Below are 26,490 nucleotides of genomic sequence, written 5' to 3' on the forward strand. Positions count from 1 at the left end.
CCTTAAAATCCTAGGTGTGTCTTACGGAGCAAAAAATACAGCAATTCAAAATTGAAGTGTGATGCCTTCAACTCAGTTCTTTCTCAAGATTGTTTTGGCTATCTGGGGTCTTTCGTGGTTCCATACAAATTTTAGAATTGCTTAATGTGACCTGGAATTTTGATAAGGGGTTGTGTTGAATCTGTATGTACTTTGGGTAGCACAGGCACTTTAACAATATTAATTCTTCCAATTTATGTTTGAAAATAATTCAGGATATCTTTCCATTTATTTGTGTCTTTTTCAATTTCTTTCATCAGTGTTTTATAGCTTTCAGTGTACAAATCTTCACCTTCTTGGTTAGATTTATTCCTAGGCATTTTATTTATTTATTTTTGATGGTATTGTAAATAGGATTATTTTCTTGATTTCCTTTGTGGATAGATCTTAGTTGGTGTAAAGACATGCAACTGATTTCTCATGTTGACTTTGTATCCTACAACTTTACTGAACTTGTTAATTCTAATAGTTTTATTTATTTATTTTTTGGTGGCGTCTATAGGGTTTTTTTAAAATTTTTTAAATTTTTTTCAGGGACAGAGAGAGGGATAGACAGGGACAGACAGACAGGAATGGAGAGAGATGAGAAGCATCAATCATCAGTTTTTTGTTGCAAGACCTTAGTTGTTCATTGATTGCTTTCTCATATGTGCCTTGACCACAGGCCTTCAGCGGACTGAGTAACCCCTTGCTCGAGCCAGCGACCTTGGGTCCAAGCTGGTGAGCATTTGCTCAAACCAGATGAGCCCGCGCTCAAGCTGGCGACCTCGGGGTCTCGAACCTGGGTCCTCTGCATCCCAGTCCAACACTCTATTCACTGTGCCACCGCCTGGTCAGGCTATAGGTTTTTATATATGAAAAAAACAAAGATAATTTTATGTCTTTCTTTCTGATTTGGATGCCCTTTGTTTCTTTTTCTTGCCTGATTTCTCTGGCTAGTACTTCTAATACTGTTGAACTGAAATGGTAAGAGTAGGCATCCTTGCTATGTACCAGATGTTAGAGAAAAGGCTTTCAGTGTTTCCTCACTGGTTAACTGTAGGCTTCTCATAAATGGCCTTTCTTGTGTTGAGACTTCTCAACCTTGACAATAATGACATTTGTTGGCTGGATAATAATTCTTTGTTGGGGGATCTGTGCTGTGTGTTATAGCACACTGAGCAGCATCCCTGGTGTCTACCCAATAGTTGCCAGTAGCACCTCTCCCCACTCTCCCCCTTGTGAAAACAAAACAAAACAAAAGTCTCAAGACATTTCCAAATGCCACCTTGTGGGGGATGAAGGGGCAGAATCACTCCCTGATTGAAAAATCACTGAAACAGAGAATAAAGTCAGGAAAATTGTTTGAGTTGTGGGTGTGAGTATTTTTTTACATGGAGAAATATTTGAGGTTGTAGAAGGTTGTATTTGGCATGCCTGCTTACTCTCTTCTGCTTCTCACTAAAAGTTTTGGCAGGAGGCTTTTTTCCTTTTCTTTTCTTTTTTTTTTCTTTCTTTCTTTTTTTTTTTTTTTTTTGAGGTCGAGTAGTGTAATGTTAACATCCAGGAAAGTAAAACAGATCATCACTTCTGCAGCAGCTCATTAACAACTGGTAAGAGGTCAACGCACCAGAGCTTAAGAAAGACAATCAATACAATTGGAGACCCCTCCACTATAAAATGGGAGCTGTACCATTATTACCAACAACAATCTCCCCTAGAAACACAGCCGCTATATCCACTGCCCTTCAGGGTTAAACCCACTGTACTTTCATGTACATCAGCTGCGTTGTCACTGAAGACTCTGGTCCAGCCACCCTCACAGACATGGTAAAGGTTGACCACATCTCCTGAGTAGGCATCTCTATAGGTGGCTTGATCGATGGCTCAGTAGACCAGATCATAGACCTGTTCTACCTCTAAGCCATAGGAGTAACCCTAATGCATAATGCCATATGCATACATAGGGCCAGAACCTACAGAAAAGGTGGCCTCTGAGATCTGATTTCCTTCACAATCCACATTAGTAGTGGCCAGAGTCTCTCCTATCCCAGCCACTGATCCTGATGCCCATGGACAGCACCATGCCTTTATATACTGATTTGCTATGTTGGCCAGCAGCTTGGAGGCAGCTGCTACTGAGGTACATTTTTTGTTTTGAAGCTCATAGACTCAACATTGCTGAGCCAACAGCCAGTCCCAGAAGCTACAGTCTACTGTGCTCCTGCCATGGTGCTCAGCAGGTAGGGGCTGATCTCTGTCACCTTCTCTACTGTCTGGGAGGCAATGTAGGCACCTGCTGTGGACTGGGAGTCCGCTGCAACAGTGACTCCATGTTGAAACTTGAAGGCCAGGGTAGTGGTTCCATGAAGTGCTTTAATTCTTGGCCTCTCTGATATCCCAGCTGGGTGCTGCCAGGCTCAGCCCATTACCAAGGTCAGCACGATCCCAGAGTCGGGAAACCCCATGCTGGTTCACTAGCAGCAAGCTCTCCAACACCCAAGCCAGTGCCCTGTCTTGTTAGGTGTTTTTAACCCTTTGAGTAGTGAGTTATTTTCATGCTCACTGACCTCTAGGAGTGAGATTTTTTTTCCAAAAAATGAAATTAATTCCAGTTCCAGTTTTATTAACTTAAAATCATGTTTGTTTGAGCCTGACCGGGTGGTGGCACAGTGGATAGAACGTCGGACTGGGATGTGGAAGACCCAGGTTCAAGACCCCGAGGTCGCCAGCTTGAGTGAGGGCTCATCTGGTTTGAGCAAAAGCTCACCAGCTTGAGCCCAAGGTCGCTGGCTCGAGCAAGGGGTTACTCGGTCTGCTGAAAGCCCGCGGACAAGGCATGTATGAGAAAGCAATCAATGAACAATTAAGGTGTTGCAATGCGCAACGAAAAACTAATGATTGATGCTTCTCATCTCTCCGTTCCTGTTTGTCTGTCCCGGTCTATCCCTCTCTCTGACTCTCTCTCTGTCTCTGTAAAAAAAAAAAAAAAAAAAAAAAAAAAATCATGTTTGTTTGATAACCAATTTATGGAAACAAGAGTAACATACATTTGCCTTTTTTTTTTTTAACGTTGCCTTACACATTTTTAAAATCCATCAATCAATCATACTTTGGTCAGGCGTATGGTCAGGAGGCACGAGGATATACATGAACGTTCATACTACTCAAAGGGTTAAAGTTAAAGAATTTATGCAACCTAGTAAGAAATTTTATCTACCAGCTCCTTTGAGATGTTCCTATTCTGTAAAATGAGAAAAACACATAATTAGAGTTCCCGGCACTGTAAACACTTCTCATTTGGTGTATTTGTTGTTAGAATCTTATCCTTTGACTGTATTTTTCTCTGGGAAAATACTCATAATAGGACAAGCTGTGCTTTTAAAAATGTAATAGGAGGTTAGCCCCAAGAGGCATGACACGCTCTCTCCAAATTCCCGAGTTTGCCTTTCATGATTGTCACTCCACCTTTATCCGGTGCTGGGGGACATGCAGGGCCACCACATGCTCCATGAAATTTGATAATGGAGCTGAAGAAGAGTCAGAGATGACCCACTTCATGCCTAGCAAGACTGAGCGAGCGTAGTCTACCAAAACCTGTGGTACATTTCTGATTGCAAAGGGATTTTTTTTTTGTATTTTTCTGAAGTTGGAAACAGGGAGGCAGTCAGACAGACTCCTGTTTGCGCCTGACCAGGATCCACTCGGCATGCCCACCAGGGGGCGATGCTCTGCCCACCTGGGGCATTGCTCTGTTGCAATCAGAGCCATTCTAGCACCTGAGGTAGAGGCCACAGAGCCATCCTCAGCACCTGGGCCATCTTTGCTCCAATGGAGCCTTGGCTGCTGGAGGGGAAGAGAGAGACAGAGAGGAAGGAGAGGGGGAGGGGAAAGAAGCAGATGGGCGCCTCTCCTGTGTGCCCTGGCTGGGAATCGAACCCGGGACTCCTGCACGCCAGGCCAAATGCTCTACCACCAAGCCAACCAGCCAGGGCCTGCAAAGGGATTTTTATTAACTAGTAACACTCAAGCAAACGCTGTACTGAAGTTCTTCCTTTAAAAAGAAACAACACAGAGAATAATTTGAATTAAATACACTTCTTGATTCTGCATGAAGTTGCCTTCTTTTCAGTCGAATGGGTTCATCTATTTAGCAAATATTTATTGGACGTCTGTGCCTTGCACCATACACTAGCACTGAACAAGACAGAAATTACTACTCAAATCTAGCTCACGTGCTTTTGGGGAGAGAAATAATAAACAAGATGATTAAGAAAAACAGGAAAAGTTCTTAGCAAGTGAGGGAGTATTCAGTGTTGAGGAGAAAAGGTTAAGCAGGCCTGGCAGGTGTTGCTGGCGTTGGGCTGATGCCGAATTTCCCCTCCTCGCTGAGGAGAGAGCCTTTGTGTGAGGACGCGGAGGAAGTGAAAGTCCTGCCTTGCCACGAGGTTGTCCAGGGGAAGAGCAGTCCAGATGGGTGGCAAGAACAAAGGGCCATGAGGGGGAGTGTCTGAAATGTTCTGGAACAGCCAGGAGGGCTAGAGCGGAATGATGGGGGGGAGCTGGCAGGAGGAGGTCAGAAGGGCTAGAGCGGAATGATGGGGGGGAGCTGGCAGGAGGAGGTCAGAAGGGCTAGAGCGGAATGATGGGGGAGAGCTGGCAGGAGGAGGTCAGAAGGGCTAGAGCGGAATGATGGGGGAGAGCTGGCAGGAGGAGGTCAGAAGTATCTTGTCACTTCGAGGAGGACCGGGTTGGGAAACAAGAGTTAGAGAGGAAGAAAAGAGACTCGATTCCATTTAGAACTGAAAGTTTTAGTAATGTCTTGAATTTGGTGCTTTTTCCATTGGGCAGGTGCTTAAGGCCAGCAATTCTTCAGGGTTGGTTGGGGTGAGCTCGCTTAACGCCTTTTCAATATTCATGTAACAAAACCATTGAGAATTTTGTGGATGCATAGAGCATAGGAAACTAAAGTCCCCAAATATTGTCCTCAGTTGACAAATCTGTATTTGACCTGTTCATCTCGCATTCTTAAGTTTCAGTTTTTTAGATCTGGCTTCAAGCATGGGTGGCCATTTCCATTTGACACAGGAAATTTAAGAATGTGATTATGTGGGTCTGTGGAACATGACACTTTGCTCTTGTGAAAGGAAACCCTGAGACAAACCCTAGAACTCGAAAGCACTTCCTGGGGAGCTCGTAGCTTCCTCTGTCAGCCCCTGTGGCCTGGCTGCCCAGCGCCCTGGCTGCCCAATAGGTGTGTGGGGTGTGCCCCAGGAAGAGGAGGTGCTGCCTAATGGGTGTGCGGGGTGTGCCCCCGGAAGAGGAGGTGCTGCCTAATGGGTGTGCGGGGTGTGCCCCAGGAAGAGGAGGTGCTGCCTAATGGGTGTGCGGGGTGTGGCCCCGGAAGAGGAGGTGCTGCCTAATGGGTGTGCGGGATGTGCCCCCGGAAGAGGAGGTGCTGCCTAATGGGTGTGTGGGGTGTGCTCCAGGAAGAGGAGGTGCAAGCGGTGATGGTTGACGGGTTTCCATGTGGTGTTGTGGGTACCGCATGGGGCATGCATAAAGCGAGGTGTGGTTCTGGGGTCACATTCAGGACTGCACCTCTGAGTATCACTGCTATGGCCCCTGCCCCCCTCCCCCACCTGGGACAGATGTCACCACCAATCCACGTTTCCCTCACCTTTACTGATGGCTTCTCCATGCCTGGCTCCCACAGGAGACACTCTGGGGGACAAGCACTGAGGCTCTGTCCCCAAGGAACTCACAGATGGCAACACAGTCTGTGGTAGAGACCCTGCCTTCTGGGTCAGTGTGGGCCTTGAGAGTTTCTCCATCAGCTCTGCTCCAGGCCATGTTGAGTAGTTCTTTCTCTTATCGTGCGACAATAAGAAATACAGAAACACAGTTCTCTATGAGGGAGCAAGCAAGGGCTGGTGCCAGTGTCACAGCTAGTGGCTCTTTACCTGGCTTGGAATCACTGTTTGAGTCAAATGCTGCACTAAAAGTCCAATGTGGGGGGGGGCCTGTAACTCAGTGTGTGTGTGTGTGTGTGTGTGTGTGTGTGTGTATGTGTGTGTGTGTGTGTGTATGTATACTACTTTCTTCTCTCGCTTTTCCATACAGTTCATAACAACATTTAGCCCAACAGAACAGTTCTCATCTTCAGTTCTCTTGTGCTTAATTTTTCTTTTGCGTTATCTTAATGCATAATTTAGGAATTAGTTATTACTCTCCTGTAGTGAGAGAAGATTCAAGGGGAGAAAAATCTTTCCAGTGCAAATGTGGCCCTCTTCCAATACATTTATATGTCCCAGGTCATTACTCATTTGCTTTTAGCTTTTAACTTAACAGCAGTGTGAATGTGGGCCTTTCCCAATGCCTTTCCATTACCAGTACATTATTCTTGTGTTTCCTGGCTCAGCAGCAATGTGTTCTCTGCTGAGAGGCTGGGAGAATCATTTCTCGCTGAATGTCAAGGGGCGATGGCATTGGGGCATGTGAACTTCTTACTGAAGCAAAACATTTCTGATTTTAGTGACTTGTGAAGATCCTTCTGGATAGGGCTTGATTTTCCCTGTGAACGATCACACCACCCTCTGATCCTTACTCCTTTGCTCTGACACTGAACAGTAATATTTAATAGGTGTATTTTTCATGCTTCCAGTAGAAATATTTGTTTTAATTTTTATGGAAAATAGACAATAAATAGAGAGAAAGGTATTTAACTGCAATAGAATGTCCCCATGTGGTCCTGCCTTGCAAAAAAAAAAAAAAAAAAAAAGGAACATTTAGGTGTGGGAAATGAAAAAGAAGAACCAAGTACAAAGAAGGAAATAAGAACGAGTCATGTACATTACTGGTAACTGGAGATAATGAAGTTTACCTTTGATGCGATCTGTCTGTTTACCCATTTCTAAAGTTTATCCAGTGCACAGCATTTGAATTCTGCCTTTCCCCTTCTTTTTTCCCACTTATAAACATACTTCCTCATTTCTGTGCTTGGAATCTTGATTTTCAAAACCCATTTTTTCATACATCACTGTTTATTTAATAATTTGTCAGACATTTTGGTTGTTTCTGAAATTTTGCTATAGAAATAATGCCCTGGTAAATGTGTATCCTGGTTTATTGGAACATTCCTTTTTAGATAAATTCTTAGAAGGTATATTATTGAATTTGAGAGTGTGAGCTTTTAAAGGCCATCTTGCCTAATTTCCCCTCCCATCAGCAGGCTATGAAATTGCCTGTTTTGCTGTATCCTCATCATGCTGTACATTAATTATTAAAAATATTCAAATGGCTTTGAAACATTAAAAGTCATGTATGCTTACTGTAAAATAATCAGGTAACATAGAAAGGTAAAGTGCCAAAGATAAAAATCACCTATCTTAGAGATAATTAATTTTTTAAGGTGTAAGTTCAGAGCCATTTAATGTAATATAGTACATGTAATTTACTTTTTTCCTTTATAACTTATTGAGAACATCTTTCCACCAGCAAATACACATCAACATCATTATCATCATCATTATTGTTTTTTTAGCGAGAGAGAGAGAGAGAGAAAGAGAGAGAGGGAGAGAGAGAAAGGGACAGACAAGAATGAAGAGAAATGAGAAGCATCGACTCATAGTTTCCGCACCTTAGTTGTTCATTGATTGCTTTCTCATATGTGCCTTGACCCCGGGGCTCTAGCCGAGCTAGTGACCCCTTGCTCAAGCCAGTGACCTTGGGCTTCAAACCAGTGACCATGAGGTCATGTCTATGATTCCACACTCAAGATCGCAACCCTGTGCTCAGGACAGTGACCTCAGGGTTTTGAACCTGGGTTCTCAGCATCTCAGGCCAATGCTTTATGCACTTCGTCATACCTGGGTCAGGCAATACACACATCAATTATTTTTAATTACTGCAATATATTCTATTTTCTGGATATTTTCATTTATTTAACTTATGAATTCTTGGTAGTCACTGAGATTATTTCTAGTTTATGGGGAATATAGCAGTTTACATAAATCTTGCATATTGATCTAATTATGAGAAAATTATTGGGTCTTCAGTTTGGTTCCATGTGATGGGTCCTGTTAACTTCACAAATAATTCTGCTTCTCCCTGGAGCAGTAGATTTTCTCTCGGTAGCATCACACCTGGCCATGCCACTTTCTCTGGAAGATTCATTGTGAGAAATGACTTGTGTAACTTTGGCTATGTTTTGAGACCCAGCATATGATTTGCAATACCCTCTTTTCCCTCTACGATGAGACACAATATTCCAGGTAGAGGTTCCTCCGTCAACCTGAGTCCTAGAGGGAAAACAACATGGAAAAGATCTGCAGTCCACCTGCAGTGGACATGTCATCTGAGCAAGCAGATATTTGTCATAAGCCATTGGAGATTGCTTGTTACTGCTGCACAAACTAACTTATTCTGCCTGACATAATACATAACAAATAACCTTCTAGAGTGAACCTACCTATCTATGTTCGTTAGCAAGATACTAGTGTGCTTGTCCTTCCACACTTTGCCAATACTAGTTACTTTCACTCTTTTTAAACTCTTGGCCAAAAAATGATACCTCACTTTAATATGTGTGAGTTGGGCCTGACCTGGTGGTGCAGTGGATAGAGCGTCGGACTGGGACACGGAGAATCCAGGTTTGAAACCCTGAGGTGGCCAGCTTGAGCCCGGGCTTATCTGGCTTGAGCAAGGCTCATCACCTTAAGCCCAAGGTCACTGGCTTGAGCAAGGGGTCACTCAGTCTGCTGTAGCCCCCGATCAAGGCACATATGAGAAAGCAATCAATGAACAACTAAGGTGTCGCAACAAAAAACTGATGATTGATGCTTCTCATCTCTCTCTGTTCCTGTCTCTCTGTCCCTATCTATCCTTCTCTCTGTCTTTCTGTCTCTGTCACACACAAACACACACACACACACATATGTGTGAGTTGGATTATTGATGCTTTATATGACATGTTTCATATAGCAGGTTTATGAACCATTTAGATCTTTCTTTGTATCCTTTGCCCATTTTTTTCTTTGTTTTCTTGTTGAGCTTTAAGAATGCTTTCAATATGCTAAAGATATTATTTTTTTTTATCTAGCGTATGTTCCATGTTCTTTTTCCATTGTGAATTTATTTTTTTAAATCTAATTTTGGGGTTGTGGAATTTCTTAAATTTATGGCTTGATATCTTTTGTCAGTTTGGAAAAATTTCTCTGCCACTATCTTGTCAAATATTGTTTTGTCCCACTCTCTTTTTCTTCCCATTCTGTGATATGAAATTCACATATATTAGACCCTTTCCACTGTGCTCCATGTGGCCTTGATGTTTTTTTCAGTCTTTCCGTCTTTTCTTTTTCCTGCCTGTACAATTTTGGTTAATCCATTTTCCAGTGCACCAGTTCTCTCTTTGGCCTATTCTGCTTCTTATCTATTTTTTTGCATCCTTAATTTCAGCTTTTATATATTTCATTTCTAAAATTTTTATTTGATTCTTCTTTATAGAATCCAGTTCTTTGCTAACAATCTCCATTTGTTATTACTTTCTATTATATATTAATTGTAGTTATTGTGAAGTCTGATAACTTCAGTATCTGTATCTCCTGAAGATATTTTCTACTGTCTGATTTTCTCTTGTTCCCCTCTCCTGATATGTCTAGTAATTTTTTTGAATGCTAGACATTGTATATGAAAAATGAAAGTAGCTATGTATGGTGCCATCTTCTCCCGGAGAGGATTTAATTTGCTTCTGGCAGACAGTGGGGCAGATGATAGTATGTATATAGGCTGTAATCTCTGTAAGGTCTGGCCTGTTTCTGCCTCACTTGTAGGAGCTAGTCCTTTGGGTTTCCTGCAGAAAATGTGGCATGTTTAATAGGCCTGTCATCCTTGTTGGGCCATTAACATCAATTTTGTTTCCTAAACCCTGAGACTGTGCTAGACTCTGCCTAACACTTGTGACCTTTACTGTGCTCTGTTTGGTTTATTTTAATCTTTCATCCTTATGAATCAGCAAATGCTGTGAGGAGGAAAGTGATGAGGATAGAGGTTCATCTCAGGCTTTCCCTTTTTTCCAAGTACATGAGGCCTGTGAATCCTGGTTGTTTGGAAGTCTGGTTCCTCTAAATAGGTTAATAAACAAGCATTCAGTTTTATTTGTTTTCAGTAGAAGGGTAGATGTGATTGAAACTAGTTTTCATAGTTGAAAATGAAAGTTATAATCATTTGTCTTTTTACTTTGCTTACACTATTGTTTTGCTGAGAAGTTATAGATTTTTGTATAGTCAGAGGTATCTTTTTCTTTATGGATTCTAGCTTTGCTCAGGCTTCAAAATGATTTTTAAAAGCTAAGTTTATAGAAATAGTCATCTAAATTTTCTTCCAGTGTTTTTATGATTGTGTATTTAATGATTCGTTTTGGCATTAGACATGAAGTAAAGATCCAACTTTATTTTTTTCCATATGGCTAGGGCATTTGTCCAATACCATTAATTGAGTAACCCATCTTCTGTGAATATCATAAATATAATCTTTTTTGGTTAAGCAAATGGTGTCTCAATTATTTTAATTTTTACTACTTTGGTTACTAGTAAGGTTATATACATTTCACATGTATTTATTGATTCTTTGCTTTTATTCTTTAATTTTTATGTATTTTTAAAATTTTTTATTTATTTACTTTTTTAGATTTTATTTATTCATTTTTATTAGAGAGAGAAGGGAGAGAGAGAGAGAGATACAGAGAGAACAGGGAGAGGAGCGGGAAGCATCAACTCCCATATGTGCTTTGACCAGGCAAGCCCAGGGTTTTGAACCGGCGACCTCATCATTCCAGGTCGACACTTTATCCACTGCGCCACCACAGGTCAGGCCTAATTTTTATGTCTTTTTATCCATTAAAAAAATTGTAGTTGTGTACTTATACTGATATTTAACATTACTATTAGTATTTAAATAATCTTATATCTGTCATTAATTTTTCACATTTGTTTTTTCAATTCCTTATTATTTTGTGTTGTGCTTATCATTAGTGATGCTATAGACTAGAAGTGCCTGGGGCACTCATCTGGGCTTTACTTTTTTTTACTACCTATGGTGAGCTCTGGCCAGAGCCAGTGTGGTGCTTGGACTGGCCCTTATGGATATTATGATTACAAAATGCATTTTAGCAACAAGTATCAGAGAACTTTGAAAAAACCAGATTTGTTATTCACAGATTCTGGAGAGTGCACGGCATACATGCCTGGGCCACACAGCAAAAGTTGCAGAGAGAGAGAGAGAGGAGAGAACAAGCCTGAGTTTCTGTAATTATGCTCATGTATACCTTGACTTTATCTGTTGTTTGATTCTAACAGTTGAAAACAAGTAATATTCATATTACTATCACCATGTAGCTGTTAGTCAAAGAATCAGTTAGTGTGCTAGGACTACCTTATTCTCCGCAATAACACATTTAAAAATATTATGCATATATTCACTCTATTTTTTAGTAAAGCTTTAGCTATTAGCTCCATATGCTTTTTAAACAAACAAACAAACAAACAAATAAATAAACGAACAACACTGGTCTTAGCTTTTATAGCTCTACTGTTGAAATTTGAATACAGGGTGGGCCTTACTTTGCTCTGAACATCATTTCACATATGAAAACTCTGCAGGCTGGGGAATCTCTGTACCTTAACCTCATTTTTTTTTCTTCCGAGAACCTAAAACTGCTCTGAAAAATAAAGTCTTATTAAAATAACAACAATACAATTTTGCAGGTGGATGTTTGGAGCCTTTGATCCACTTACATGCTGCTGATTTTGGAAAGACCAGGAGGCACATTAACTCTAAATAACATGTCTTGAAACCAGAGTGAATTAGAGGCAGCCCAGAGCAGTAACTATTCATTAGTCTGTGACTTACAGTGTAGTACGTGCCACGGCACATCTTCCCGTGGTTAAGTAATTCTTGTGACTGTAAAAGTCTCTTTAATTGGGAACTAGGGACTTGGAGTAGATGAGTGACTAAATGCTGGCGGGCCCTGCTCACAACTAGTGTTTTAGAGAACAGTAAGCTTCGGGGGCTGATGGGTGGGTTCTCCTTGCTACAGATGTGGATGCTGTTTGATGGCGTTAAGTTGCCCACGTGGTTTGTTTCTTTTGCATTTAGTTGTTGTGAAGGAACAACATTTATATCACAGGGTTCTCTTTGTGGAGTATTCATTCTATTCATTTTCCTAATCAGCTAAATTTTTCCATTTATTAAAAGTTGAGGTTACAGGTGGCTGGAGGAATAAAAGATAAGCAAACTCGCAGGCATTTTGAGTATTTTAGTGCACAGCACAGTTGGATCTTATTTTAGCAAATGCATCAAGCAATGCCCGCGATGGGCACAACAGGTGTCAATGATGTGATGCCCACTGAGGCTGTGGACAGAGTCAAGGCGCAGCCCTGGGCTTTCCCTCCTGAGGGTGACTAGGGAATTACAGGCACAAACATTTTTAATTGGAGAACAATGAGTGTGGAGGATGGAGGGGAATCAGGCCAGGAGGTAGGTGATCTGGTGGGGGCTTTTATGTTATTGTAGGTGAGTAAGGGCTAGACCAGTGGTAGGCAAACTGCGGCTCCTGAGCCACATGTGTGCGGCTCTCCCACAAAGCACCACGTGCGGGCGCTATGTCGATAAGGAATGTACCTACCTATATAGTTTAAGTTAAAAAAATTTGGCTCTCAAAAGAAATTTCAATTGTTGTACTGTTGATATTTGGCTCTGTTGACTATTGAGTTTGCCAAAAACTGGGCTAGACCCGAGGGTGACATTCTGAGCAGGAGAGGAGGGAGAAAAGCAGGTGGTAGAGGTGCTTGGAGGACATGGGACAAGAGTGGTGCTGGAGTGTGGGTGTGTTAGTTTCCAAGGCTGACAGTAACAAATTAGCCCCAATTTGGTGACTTATACAATAGAAATGTATCCTCTCACCGTTGCTAAGGCTAGAAATTAAAAATGAAGGTGACAGCAGGTTTGTCTTCCTCTGACGACCCCAGGAGAGGAACCTTCCTGCCTCTTCCAGCCTGTGTTGGCCCCGGGTGTTCTTGGCTTGTGACTGCATCACTCTGGTCTCTGCTTCCCTCTGTAAATGGCCTCCCGCTTCTGTGTATCTGTATCTCAGATCTCCAAGATGACCTCTTCTCAAGATTCTAAACTTACATCTGCAAAGACTGTTTCCAAGTAAGGTCATATTCATAAGATCCAGGAGTTAGGACTTGGACATATCTTTTTGGGGAGGCACAATTCAACCCACAGCAGCAGGTGAGGGAGAGAGGACTGTGGCTAAGACACCTGAGTGGAGGGGACCCTTCTCAGACGAGGCCTCTGGGGGTCCAGGTGTGCCAAGGGGAACTCCTGAGCAGCTTTCAGAGATGAAACTGATCTGTAGAGGGTCACCATTGCCTGCAGTGCTGTCTTTTGAGCTCATTCCTGCTCCCCAACTGGACATTTTGTCCTGTCTTCTGGTCAACACCATCTGGATGATTATGCCTCTGAAAATCTCTGTTCATTTTTCACCTTTTACTCACCCCCCCCTTTTTTAAAGATTTTATTAATTGATTTTATAGAAAGAGGAGAATGGGGGGCAGGAGCGAGAAGTATCAACTCATAGTTGCTTCACTTTAGTTGTTCATTGATTGCTTCTTGTATGTGCCTTGACCAGGCAATCCTAGGGTTTTGAACTGGCGACCTCAGTGTTCCAGATCACTGCCTGTGCCACCACAGACCAGGCGTTTTTTGCCTTCTTAATACATGGACAGGTGTGACAGGATACATTGCAGAAAGACATTGGTATAGTATGCCAGGGCCGGAGAGTATTCCCTGAACTGAATTCTGTTACTTGGGTCAAAAGAAATCACAATCACTGATTCATGGAGATCTTGAGGAGATCTTGCCTTGTGTGTGCCTGGGGAATAGATTGTTTTTGGCTAAAACCAGGTAAATTGTTCCCAGCCAGAAAAAATAAAACAAAACAAAACAACCGAACGACTTAAACATGCACCTGTAACCTTTAAAATTAACTCTACTTTCTACTGTGAACCTCTGGTTCAAGTTGAATCTGCCTTATGTGTATGGGTGATTCTTCTTTTAACTGCTGTTAGCTTTCTGGGCCTTCCTTTGTTTACTAGAGTCCTGGGTTCTTGCTGTGCTGCTTTTCCTGGCAGATGACTTCGCAGCTCTCCTAGGGGCCCACAGCACAAGCCAGTTGGCTTTCTGACCTCATACTGCACATCCGTGGTCTATTCTGCCTAATCATTTCTGGGCACCAGCTTGTTCAGTGGCGCTATCTCTGCCCAGTGGCTGAGCTGATCCGAGCCTTCTAATTGGTCTCTCACCCCTGGCCCTGCTCTGTCCACACCCTATAGCACTATCAATGTCTTGTTACCTTTAAACCACATTTTGTGGTAACAGTTGTTTATTGCAGTATAATTTACATATAGCAAAGTGCACAAATTCTAAATGAACAGCAGCAGGGTGATTTTTGAGAATGTCACACACCTGTGCAATCATCTCCCATTTAAGATATAGAACATTTTTTTTTTCAGAGACAGAAAGTCTGAGAGAGGGATAGATAGGGACAGACAGACAGGAACAGAGAGAGATGAGAAGCATCAATCACTAGTTTTTCGTTGCGACACCTTAGTTGTTCATTGATTGCTTTCTCATATGTGCCTTGACCATGGGGCTACAGCAGACCCAGAAACCCCTTGCTAGGGCCAGTGACCTTGGGTCCAAGCTAGTGAGCTTTGCTCAAACCAGATGAGCCCGCGCTCAAGCTGGCGACTTCGGGGTCTCGAACCTGGGTCCTCCACATCCCAGTCGGACGCTCTATCCACTGCGCCACCGCCTGGTCAGGCAGATATAGAGCATTTTCATCACTATGAGTCTCTTTTCACTCTTTTACCTAGTCTCTGCCATCAGACGCAATGGTTGCTTGATTTCTATCCCCACAGCTCAGTTTAGCCAGCACTGGGACTTTGGTGGAGTCACACCGCGTGTACTCGGGTGCCTGACTTCTTTCAAGGGATGCAGTATTTCTGAGATCCATCCATGTATGTGTGTACCGCTAATTTTTTTTAAAATTTCTAACAGCTTTATTGAGGTATAATTCTATTGTAATATCATATAATCTGTTCATTTAAGATATAGCACTAAATGGTTTTTTGGCATATTCCATTATGAATATTTTTGATGTGGTAAAATTTATAACAGAATTCCCATTTCAGCCATTGTAACCACCAAACAGCTCAGTGGCATGCCTTACAGCAAGTGTTGTACAAACGTCACTGTTGTCTACTTCCAAAGCTTTTTCATCACCCAAACAACCTGTAACCATTAAGCAATAACTCCCCATTGCCTCTTCCCCTTAGTCCCAGTAACCTCTAACCTACTTTCTGTCTCTGCATCTGCCTATTCTAGATATTTCACAAAGGTGGAATCATACAATATTTGTCCTATTGTGTCTGGCTCCCTCACCTAGCAGAGTGTCTTCCAGGTTCATCCATGGTGTAGCATACATCAGAATTTTATTCTCTAATTTATAGGAATGATATTTCATTGTATGCATATACCCCATTTTGTTTACCCAGTCATCTGTTGATAGGTACTTTGGTTGCTTCTGCTTTTTGGATATTAAGAATAATGCTACTAATGGGTGTACTAATATCTCTTTGAGTCCCTGCTTTAAATTCCATTGAGTGTCTACCTACTAGTGGAATTGCTGGATCCTATGGTCATTTTATGTTTAGTTTTTTGAAGAGCCACCAAACCCACTGAGTTGTTTTCATAGTGGCGGCAGCATTTTACATTCCCACCAGCAATGCACAAGGGTTCTGATTTTCCACATCCTTACCAGCTCTTTAATTTCTGCTTTTTTTTTTATAAAAAAAATAAACATCCTTGTAGGTGTGACGTGGTTTCTCATTGTGGTTTAGATTTGGGTTTCCCTCTTGACTAGCAACATCGAGCATCTTTTCACGTGCTTATTAGTCATTTGGATGTCTTTGGCTATGTTGTTTTTTATGCTGTCAGTACTGTGATGAGATGTAATTTACAGTTGGTGAAATCATAACTCTTTTCGATTTATGATTTTTGACAGTGAATTTTGACAAATAAATATACACATATAAATATCATCCAGATAAGGCCTACTGTGTTTTCATACCCTAGAAAGTTCTCTCATACACCTTTTCAGTGGTCCCCTTTACTGTTTTCTCATCACCATAGATTAACTTTGCCTGTCCTTGCATTTCATTAAATGTGTTGGAGATCGTCTATGTTGTTGCTCATGTCAAAATTTTGTTCTTTTTAGTTGCTGAGTAGTATTCCTAAGTGTGAGTTTAGCAGAGTGTGCTTAATAGTCTCTTGATGAGTATTTGGTTGTGTGTAACTTTTGGCTGTTATGAGTAAAGCTGCCCTCAACATTCTTGGTTTCGTCTTTATGTAAATGTAGGCTTTTCTTTCTCTTGGGAATATACCTTTGAGTGAAACTGCTGGGTCATAGGTAGGTATGTGCCAAACTTTATCAAAAACTGCCAGTTTTCCGACGTGGTTCTTCCATTTTGCACTCCCATCTGTTGGGAAACTGCTAGTTTCACATACTCTCACCATTGTTAGGTATTGTCAGTCTTTTTAATTTTAGTCATTCTGGTGGGTGAGTGGTGGTATCTCAGTGTGGGTTGAATTTGCATTTCCATGATGACTAATAGTACCAAGAACCTTCACATATGGAAAAGTTTATAATTTAAATTTTTGCATAAAAAAATATCAAGTTAGAAGATAGTAATGAACACCTGGAGAACAGACATTGTGGAGCCCAGAATGTTATGTGGAAGCCTCTGCCTGACAGCTATGAGTCAGATAGGTAGATGTCAGTTTCAATTTCATCTTAGATCACAAAGGAGTTGCCAAATCAGTTAAAAGAGGCTGCGGGTGGGGGTGGGGTGGGGGACACTCCTACTTAACGACTATTTTAAAAATAGAAAGAAAATAATGGCAGGGCTCTCCCCTTTCACCTGAACTCACATCTGAGAGGCAGGTTTTTAGAAGGAACATTCCATCATGATATATCTAGTTTAAGACTTCAGTGGTTCTCTACTGGTTTCAGACACAATCGAGAGTCCTTAGCCCTTCCATGTCAACCCTCCGTGACTTCATGACCCATCCCTTTCCTCTTTTAGTTGACAGGTGAATCTACTTCTCCATGAGTTGTCAGCTCCTAGCCTTTGCAAATGTTTTTCTGACACTTGGAATGCTTTCCTCTCCTCCCTGATACCACTGGGATTCCTCAGGTTTGGCTAACAAAGCTCAGCTGTGTCAGTGCTAGCACCTCCCCCAGCCTGGACCAGGTTTTGGTCCTCATCTTCCCTAGTCCCCTGAGGCAGGTCTGGTTGCACTGTTAACTTCCCTGTATCCTTCCCCGTGCGCTTTCCCAGACTGAATTTCCTGGGGAGGGGGATGGCTGTCTGTTTCAAAGTTCATCTTTGTCCTTTCAAGGCCCAGCCCAGGTACCTGTCGACCATCAGTACCGGTAGGACAGTGATGAATGCTCATGGGTTGATGAAGAGAGGGTTCTGAAAGCAGTGTGACCCTCTTGCTTCGGGAACCTGCTTTCCATTGGATTTATTTTGTCACACACAATGTAGGGCTGTGTAGGGCCAGCAGTCAGGGCCATCACAGCTGCCTGGCCCATGCAAGTTCCCATTTGATTCAGATAGACAGTAATGAAACAATGGAGCCAAGAACTGGTGGGCCATCTTTTATTCTAGCTCACACCAGCGAGAAAGTAAACACAGACACACAGGGCACCAAAACCCATTCACATGTTCTCCAGTTCCACAACCAGGAGAATCTTTCCAGTTTTTCCGAGAATCAAAGGCCCCCCACCTCTGTTCCCCTTCAGCACCCAGCCATCTTGGCTGCCTGCCTCCTCTGCAACCATGTGGCCTCTCTGCCAAAATGGCCTCCTAGCTCCTCCTTTTAAAACTTTTCTGCGCGAAAGCCCTCCTCCAGCATAACCAAGCCCCTTCCCAAGAGGAAGGTTATCAGCTATATCACATGGGAGCATCATCATGTGAGCAGTGGCCATTTTTAACAATAAAAGTGAGCAAAACCAGAAAATACAGATTTTACAAACTTATTTGCCCAACAGGCTGATATTCCTAAATCTGTAAGGCAGATACAGACCACAGAGTCTTGTGCTTTCTCCTACCTCTGTGAACCCTCCATCCCAGCCTAAGACAGAAGGACCAGGGATGACTCATGGTGAAGGACAAAGGAGCCAGGTGGCAGATGAAACCAATTAGTTGTCCTTCTAGGGGTGCTGTGAGCACTGGGGCTAGAATTGGGTAAGAACAGATACCTGTATAACAGAGACTGGGCCTGCAGAGAAAAAAGGTGTGCACCCCCCTCCCCCAATTAAAAGAAGAACCAGTGAAAGCAAAAGTTAACAGGGAAAGAAAGCTGAGGGGTAACTGAGGCTCCCAGGTGCAGTGATGGCCACTGATTGTCACTCTCCACCTGACAATCTATGCCGCTAGTCAGCATGCCAGACCCTTTCTGTCCTGTACACCAAATAGGGTAGCAGAAATGCAGAACCTGACTCCCCAGGTCTGACCTGGGGCTTAAGGTGCTGCATTCCTAACACATTCCCAGGCGATGCTATTGTTAGTTCCTGCACCTTACTTTGAGTGGCCAGGGTCAAACTGAACCAATAAGAACACAGTAATGAGTTTTTTGGGGGGGAATAATTAACCAGGATGTTTATTCTCCATCCACTGGATTGGATTTTACTAAATTATGACACATTACATGATACAGAGCAGTAGTTGTGCCTTATAGGTCCAAGATTTGTGAGAAAATTGCCCTGGAGAAAGTGATAGAGTTTGATTTATATGAGAGGACCACACCGTGTCTGGGAGCCTGCAGCGGACCAGCTGGCTGGGAGCTCTGGAGTGGGTAACCCTTGGCAGAGTGGGCCGGCCATCCAATAAGAGGTTCAGCCTTTGATGCCAATGTAATGGGCAGCCTGGATGTCTTTCTTGAAACTTTTACAGAGCATCTTGTGCAAGAAATTCTGAGAGCCGATTATGATTTATAGATCCCAAAAGGTCCAATTTGTTTTTCATTTATTGATTTCATAATTGATTGAAAAGTTGTTATCCTCCCCAACTCTTTCCAGGAGAGAAGAAGCATAGCTTTATGTTTTTTGTATTGTTTCCGCCCAAACTGTGAACTTGTAGTCTACTGCTTATGTAGTTGAACAAGCAAGAGGCTGACTGGGAAGCTTTATCTGAAATTTTCTTCTTTAAAAGTTTTAGTATTTCTAATTATTAAATAGAAAGAAGTAAGTGTTCACAAGAAGAAAAAAAACCCAGAACTTCACTACAGAAAAGTATAAAAAAAAGAAGTCATCTATGACATCATCATTCAGAATAAATCACTACTGCAATCTTGGTGTATTTCTTTCTAGTTTTTTTTAATGCACTGTTTATAGGCAATTTTACAAACTTGTTTATTAAAGTATATATATATAATATATATACATACTTTGACCAGGTGGTGCAATGGATAGATCATTGGCCTGGGACCCTGAAGACCCTGGTTCGAAGCCCTGAGGTCGCTGGCTTGAGCCCAAGGCCACTGGCTTGAGCAAGGGGGTCACTGGCTTGACTGGAGCCCTGCCCCCAGGTCAAGGCACTTATGAGAAAGCAATCAATGAACAACTAAGGTGTCACAATTGTGAGTTGATACTTATAATCTCTCTCTCTTCCTGTCTGTCTACCTCTCTCTCACTCTCTCTCTCTTAAAAAAAGGTATATATATGTTTTCATTTTATAATTTTTTTTTTTTTTGCTTTTTATAGAAGTTTATTTCTTTTTTTTTTTTTTTTATAAATTTTTATTAATGGTAATGGGATGACATTAATAAATCAGGGTACATATATTCAAAGAAAACATGTCTAGGTTATTTTGTCATCAAATTATGTTGCAAACCCCTCGCCCAAAGTCAGATTGTCCTCCGTCACCCTCTATCTAGTTCTCTGTGCCCCTCCCCCTCCCCCTAACTCTCTCCCTCCCTCCCTCCCATGTCCTCCCTCCCCCCCCACCCTTGGTAACCACCACACTCTTGTCCATGTCTCTTAGTCTCATTTTTATGTTCCACCAATGTATGGAATCATGTAGTTCTTGTTTTTTTCTGATTTACTTATTTCACTCCTTATAATGTTATCAAGATCCCACCATTTTGCTGTAAATGATCTGATGTCATCATTTCTTATGGCTGAGTAGTATTCCATAGTGTATATGTGCCACATCTTCTTTATCCAGTCTTCTATTGAAGGGCTTTTTGGTTGTTTCCATGTCTTGGCCACTGTGAACAGTGCTGCAATGAACATGGGGCTACATGTGTCTTCACGTATCAATGTTTCTGAGGTTTTGGGCTATATACCCAGTAGAGGGATTGCTGGGTCATAAGGTAGTTCTATTTGCAGTTTTTTGAGGAACCACCATACTTTCCTCCATAATGGTTGTACTACTTTACAGTCCCACCAACAGTGAATGAGGGTTCCTTTTTCTCCACAGCCTCTCCAACATTTGCTATTACCCGTCTTGTTGATAATAGCTAATCTAACAGGAGTGAGGTGGTATCTCATTGTAGTTTTGATTTGCATTTCTCTAATAACTAATGAAGCTGAGCATCTTTTCATATATCTGTTGGCCATTTGTATCTCTTGCTGGGAGAAGTGTCTGTTCATGTCCTCTTCCCATTTTTTTATTGGATTGTTTGTTTGTTTGTTGTTGAGTTTTATGAGTTCTTTGTAAATTTTGGATATTAGGCCCTTATCTGAGCTGTCGTTTGAAAATATCAGTTCCCATATAGTTGGCTGTCTGTTTATTTTGATATCAGTTTCTCTTGCTGAGCAAAAACTTTTAATTCTGATGTAGTCCCATTCATTTATCTTAGCCTTCACTTCTCTTGCCATTGGAGTGAAGTTCATAAAATGTTCTTTAAAACCCAGGTCCATGATTTTAGTACCTATGTCTTCTTCTATGTACTTTATTGTTTCAGGTCTTATATTTAGGTCTTTGATCCATTTTGAATTAATTTTAGTACACGGGGACAGGCTGTAGTCGAGTTTCATTCTTTTGCATGTGGCTTTCCAGTTTTCCCAACACCATTTGTTGAAGAGGCTTTCTTTTCTCCATTGTGTGTTGTTGGCCCCTTTATCAAAGATTATTTGACCATATATATGTGGTTTTATTTCTGGGCTTTCTATTCTGTTCCATTGGTCTGAGTGTCTATTTTTTTGCCAATACCATGCTGTTTTGATTATCGTGGCCCTATAATATAGTTTAAAGTCAGGTATTGTAATGCCCCCAGCTTCATTCTTTTTCCTTAGGATTGTTTTGGCTATTCGGGGTTTTTTATAGTTCCATATAAATCTGATGATTTTTTGTTCCATTTCTTTAAAAAATCTCATAGGGATTTTGATGGGAATTGCATTAAATTTGTATATTGCTTTGGGTAATATGGCCATTTTGATTATATTTATTCTTCCTATCCAAGAACAGGGAATATTTTTCCATCTCATTGTATCTTTTTCGATTTCCCTTAACAATGCTTTGTAATTTTCATTATATAGGTCCTTTACGTTCTTTGTTATATTTATTCCTAGGTATTTTATTTTTTTTGTTGCAATCGTGAAGGGGATTATTTTTTTGAGTTCGTTTTCTAATATTTCATTGTTGGCATATAGAAAGGCTATGGACTTTTGTATGTTAATTTTGTATCCTGCGACCTTACTGTATTGGTTTATTGTTTCTAATAATCTTTTTGTGGAGTCCTTCGGGTTTTCGATGTATAGGATCATATCATCAGCAAAAAGTGATAGCTTTACTTCTTCTTTTCCGATATGGATGCCTTTTATTTCTTTGTCTTGTCTGATTGCTCTGGCCAGAACTTCTAGCACCACGTTGAATAAGAGTGGAGAGAGTGGACAACCCTGTCTTGTTCCTGATTTAAGGTAGAAAGTCCTCAGTTTTATGCCGTTTAATAGGATGTTGGCTGATGGTTTATCATATATGGCCTTTATCATGTTGAGATATTTTCCTTCTATACCCATTTTGTTGAGAGTCCTAAACATAAAATTGTGTTGTATTTTATCAAAAGCCTTTTCTGCATCTATAGATAAGATCATGTGGTTTTTGTTCTTTGTTTTGTTGATATGGTGTATTACGTTAACCGTTTTGCGTATGTTGAACCATCCTTGAGATTCTGGGATGAATCCCACTTGATCATGATGTATTATTTTTTTAATATGTTGTTGTATTCGGTTTGCCAGTATTTTGTTTAGTATTTTAGCATCTGTATTCATTAGAGATATTGGTCTGTAGTTTTCTTTCTTTGTGCCATCCTTGCCAGGTTTTGGTATGAGGGTTATGTTGGCCTCATAAAATGTGTTTGGAAGTATTGCTTCTTCTTCAATTTTTTGGAAGACTTTGAGTAGAATAGGAACCAAGTCTTCTTTGAATGTTTGATAGAATTCACTAGTATAACCGTCTGGGCCTGGACTTTTATTTTTGGGGAGATTTTTAATAGTTTTTTCTATTTCCTCCCTGCTGATTGGTCTGTTTAGGCTTTCTGCTTCTTCATGACTCAGTTTAGGAAGGTTGTATTGTTCTAGGAATTTATCCATTTCTTCTAGATTGTTGTATTTGGTGGCATATAATTTTTCATAGTATTCTACAATAATTCTTTGTATTTCTATGATGTCTGTGGTGATCTCTCCTCTTTCATTTTGGATTTTATTTATTTGAGTCCTGTGCCTTTTTTCCTTGGTGAGTCTTGCCAAGGGTTTGTCAATTTTGTTGATCTTTTCAAAGAACCAGCTCCTTGTTTTATTGATTTTTTCTATAGTTTTTCTGTTCTCTATTTCATTTATTTCTGCTCTGATTTTTATTATCTCCTTTCTTCGGCTGGTTTTGGGTTGTCTTTGTTCTTCTTTTTCTAGTTCCTTAAGGTGTGAAGTTAAGTGGTTTACTTCGGCTCTCTCTTGTTTGTTCATATAGGCCTGAAGTGATATGAACTTTCCTCTTATTACTGCTTTTGCTGCATCCCAGAGATTCTGATATGTCGTATTTTCATTTTCATTTGTCTGTATATATCTTTTGATTTCTGCGCTTATTTCTTCTTTGACCCATTCATTTTTTAGAAGTATGTTGTTTAGTTTCCACATTTTTGTGGGTTTTTCCCCCTCTTTTTTGCAGTTGAATTCTAGTTTCAAGGCTTTATGACCAGAAAATATGCTTGGTACAATTTCAATTTTTCTAAATTTGCTGATATTGTCTTTGTGGCCCAACATATGGTCAATTCTTGAGAATGTTCCATGTACACTAGAGAAAAATGTATACTCTGTCGCTTTGGGATGAAGTGTCCTGTAGATGTCTATCATATCCAGGTGTTCTAGTATTTCGTTTAAGGCCACTATATCTTTATTGATTCTTTGTTTGGATGACCGATCTAGAGCCGTCAGCGGTGTATTGAGGTCTCCAAGTATGATTGTATTTTTGTTAGTTTTTGTTTTAAGGTCAATAAGTAGCTGTCTTATATATTTTGGTGCTCCTTGGTTTGGTGCATATATATTAAGGATTGTTATGTCTTCTTGATTCAACTTCCCCTTAATCATTATGAAATGACCATTTTTGTCTCTGAGTACTTTTTCTGTCTTGTAGTCAGCATTATTAGATATGAGTATTGCTACACCTGCTTTTTTTTGGGTGTTGTTTGCTTGGAGTATTGTTTTCCAGCCTTTCACTTTGAATTTGTTTTTATCCTTGTTGCTTAGATGTGTTTCTTGTAGGCAGCATATAGTTGGATTTTCTTTTTTAATCCATTCTGCTACTCTGTGTCTTTTTATTGGTAAGTTTAATCCATTTACATTTAGTGTAATTATTGACACTTGTGGGTTCCCTACTGCCATTTTATAAATTGCTTTCTGTTAGTTTTGTATCTAGTTTGATTCTTCTCTTTTGTTTTTCTATCATTTGTTTTTGTTTGTTTGTGTTCCATACTTCTTTCCTCTGTTGCTACCTTTTTTAAGTCAAGTGTTTTTGTGGTGGTTTTTTTAAGGGTGGTTACCATTAAGTAATGAAAAGGGTACCTACCATATTCATTGTAGTACCCTATCTTATAAGTATTTCTGCACTTCATCATCCTTTGCTACTGTTAATCTCCATCCTCTCCCCCCTTTTTTTCCTTTGTTGTCACAGTTTAAGTTTGGTTTTATTGTGTTCTTGGTGGAGCTGTTACTTGTGGTGTTGTTTTCTTTTGTTGTTTGAATCTGGTTGGAAAACCCCCCTTAGTATTTCCTGGAGTGGGGGCTTTCTGTTGATAAATTCTCTCATCTTTTCTGTATTTGTGAATGTTTTTATATCTCCTTCATACTTGAAGGATAGCTTTGATGGGTATAGTATTCTTGGCTGAAAGTTCCTCTCTTTCAGGGCTTTAAATATTGGGGTCCACTCTCTTCTAGCTTGTAGAGTTTCTGCTGAGAAATCTGATGATAATCTAATAGGCCTTCCTTTATATGTTGTACTCTTCTTTTCCCTGGCTGCCTTGAGAATTTTTTCTTTGTCATTGGTTTGTGTCATCTTTATTATGATGTGCCTTGGAGTGGGTTTGTTGGGGTTAAGAAAACTTGGTGTTCTGTTTGCTTCTTGAATTTGAGGCTTTAGTTCCTTCCACAGGCTTGGGAAGTTCTCGTCTATTATTTGTTTGAGTATATTCTCCATTCCATTTTCTTTCTCTTCTCCCTCTGATATACCTATTATTCTTATGTTATTCTTTCTGATGGAATCAGACAATTCCTGTAGGGCTTTCTTGTTTTTTATTATTTTTGAGTCTCTTTCTTCTTCTCTCTGTTGTGCCTCAAGTTGTTTGTCTTCTATTTCACTAATCCTATCTTCAATCTGGACTGTTCTGTTAGCTAAGCTTGTTACCTCGTTTTTCAGCTCGTGAATTGAGTTTTTCATTTCTGTTTGATTTGTTTTTATAGTTTCAATTTCCTTGGTAATATATTCTTTGTGTTCATTGAGTTGTTTTCTGATCTCTCTATATTGCTTTTCTGTGTTTTCTTGTATATCTCTGAGTATTTTTAAGATTTCTATTTTAAATTCTCTGTCATTTAGCTCCAAGGCTTCCAATATGTTAAGTCTTTTCTCCATAGATTTTTCCACATCTATTTGTGTTACCTCTCTTTCTTTTGTATCCATAATATTCGATTTCCTCTTTCTTATCGGCATCTGAGGGTGGTCTTATTGATAGCACTAATTAGAATTAATAAAGAGTAAAAAGAAAAAAAAAAAGGGTAAAACACCCCACAAAAAAAAACAGTAATAATTTACTATTTCCCCCTTTTTTTCTCTCTTCTCTTTCCCTCCTCTCCCCTCCTCAGGGAAATATCGTGCCTATAATGGAGGGCCTGATTTGGGGTGAAGAGTTCAAGGGGCAAGGAAAAGGGAGTAGGGACCTACTAAATGCAAAAAAAAAAAAAAAAAAAAAAGGAAGAAAATCTTAGACAAGCATAAGATGATTTGCTTGTAAGTGATGGTCAACTAAGAGATATAATGAGAGGGATAAGAGGGAATCAGAAAAAAGGACCAAAAAAGAATAATAAAGAAGAAAAAATAAAAATAATAAGTAAAAATCTGTTGTATTAAGTGGAGCAAAGACTAAATACAATGGAGACCTTGGGTTGGGAGGACCCAAAATGCCACAAAAATAAACAAACAAGAGAAAAAAAAAACAAAACACAAAAGCAAAAAAGAGAAATAAAGCCAAAAAAAGCCTTGAGTCCCAAATTAACTAATTTGTTCATGATTGAGGATTATATGGGAGGAAAGTAAAATGAGAAAAGAAAAAACGAATAGAAAGGAAAAAATAAGAAAAAGAGAAAAATGAAGGAAGAAATAAAATAGGAGGAGAAAAAAACAAAATAAAGCAAGACAAAACAAACAAACAAACAAAAAAAAACAAAAGAGGAGAGAGTGAGAGTTAAGTGTTTTGGAGTATAACCTTAAAGGAGGGTGAGGATGAAGGAGAAAAATAAAATGCAACACTCATGGGTAGTGTAGTTCAAGAAAGGGGAAGCATAAGATGGGCAGAGAATAGAAGGACCAAGGTGGAGGAAATAAAGGCAAAAAGATAGAAGAAACAAACAACAACAACAACAACAAAAAATTAGTGGATCAAGTTGTAAAGTCTGTGGGTTTTTCTTGATTTTGAGAGGTTAACTTCTTCCTTTTTCTTTTCTCTCCCTCTTCCTAGTCGGTGACTCTGTACCCCAGGCTCTGCCCCTGTGTCACTCTTAGGTAGGGATTTGCAGTTGATGGGATTCTATGGCAATGTCATATAATTGGCTTTAGTCTTGCTGGAAGTAAAGGCTTG

General features: G+C 40.4%; 1 protein-coding gene and 1 pseudogene across 1 annotated transcript in view; one reads left to right on the top strand and one right to left on the bottom strand.

Moving 5' to 3' along the window:
* ANKRD33B (ankyrin repeat domain 33B) overlaps window positions 1-26,490 on the top strand; it is an 81,970-nt gene that overhangs the window by 16,439 nt on the left and 39,041 nt on the right. The window lies entirely within an intron of this gene.
* Window positions 1,603-5,719, bottom strand: LOC136321062 (proteasome subunit beta type-5 pseudogene; annotated as a pseudogene).

This window comes from Saccopteryx bilineata, chromosome 1, assembly GCF_036850765.1.
Source record: "Saccopteryx bilineata isolate mSacBil1 chromosome 1, mSacBil1_pri_phased_curated, whole genome shotgun sequence".
Classification (NCBI taxonomy): domain Eukaryota; kingdom Metazoa; phylum Chordata; class Mammalia; order Chiroptera; family Emballonuridae; genus Saccopteryx; species Saccopteryx bilineata.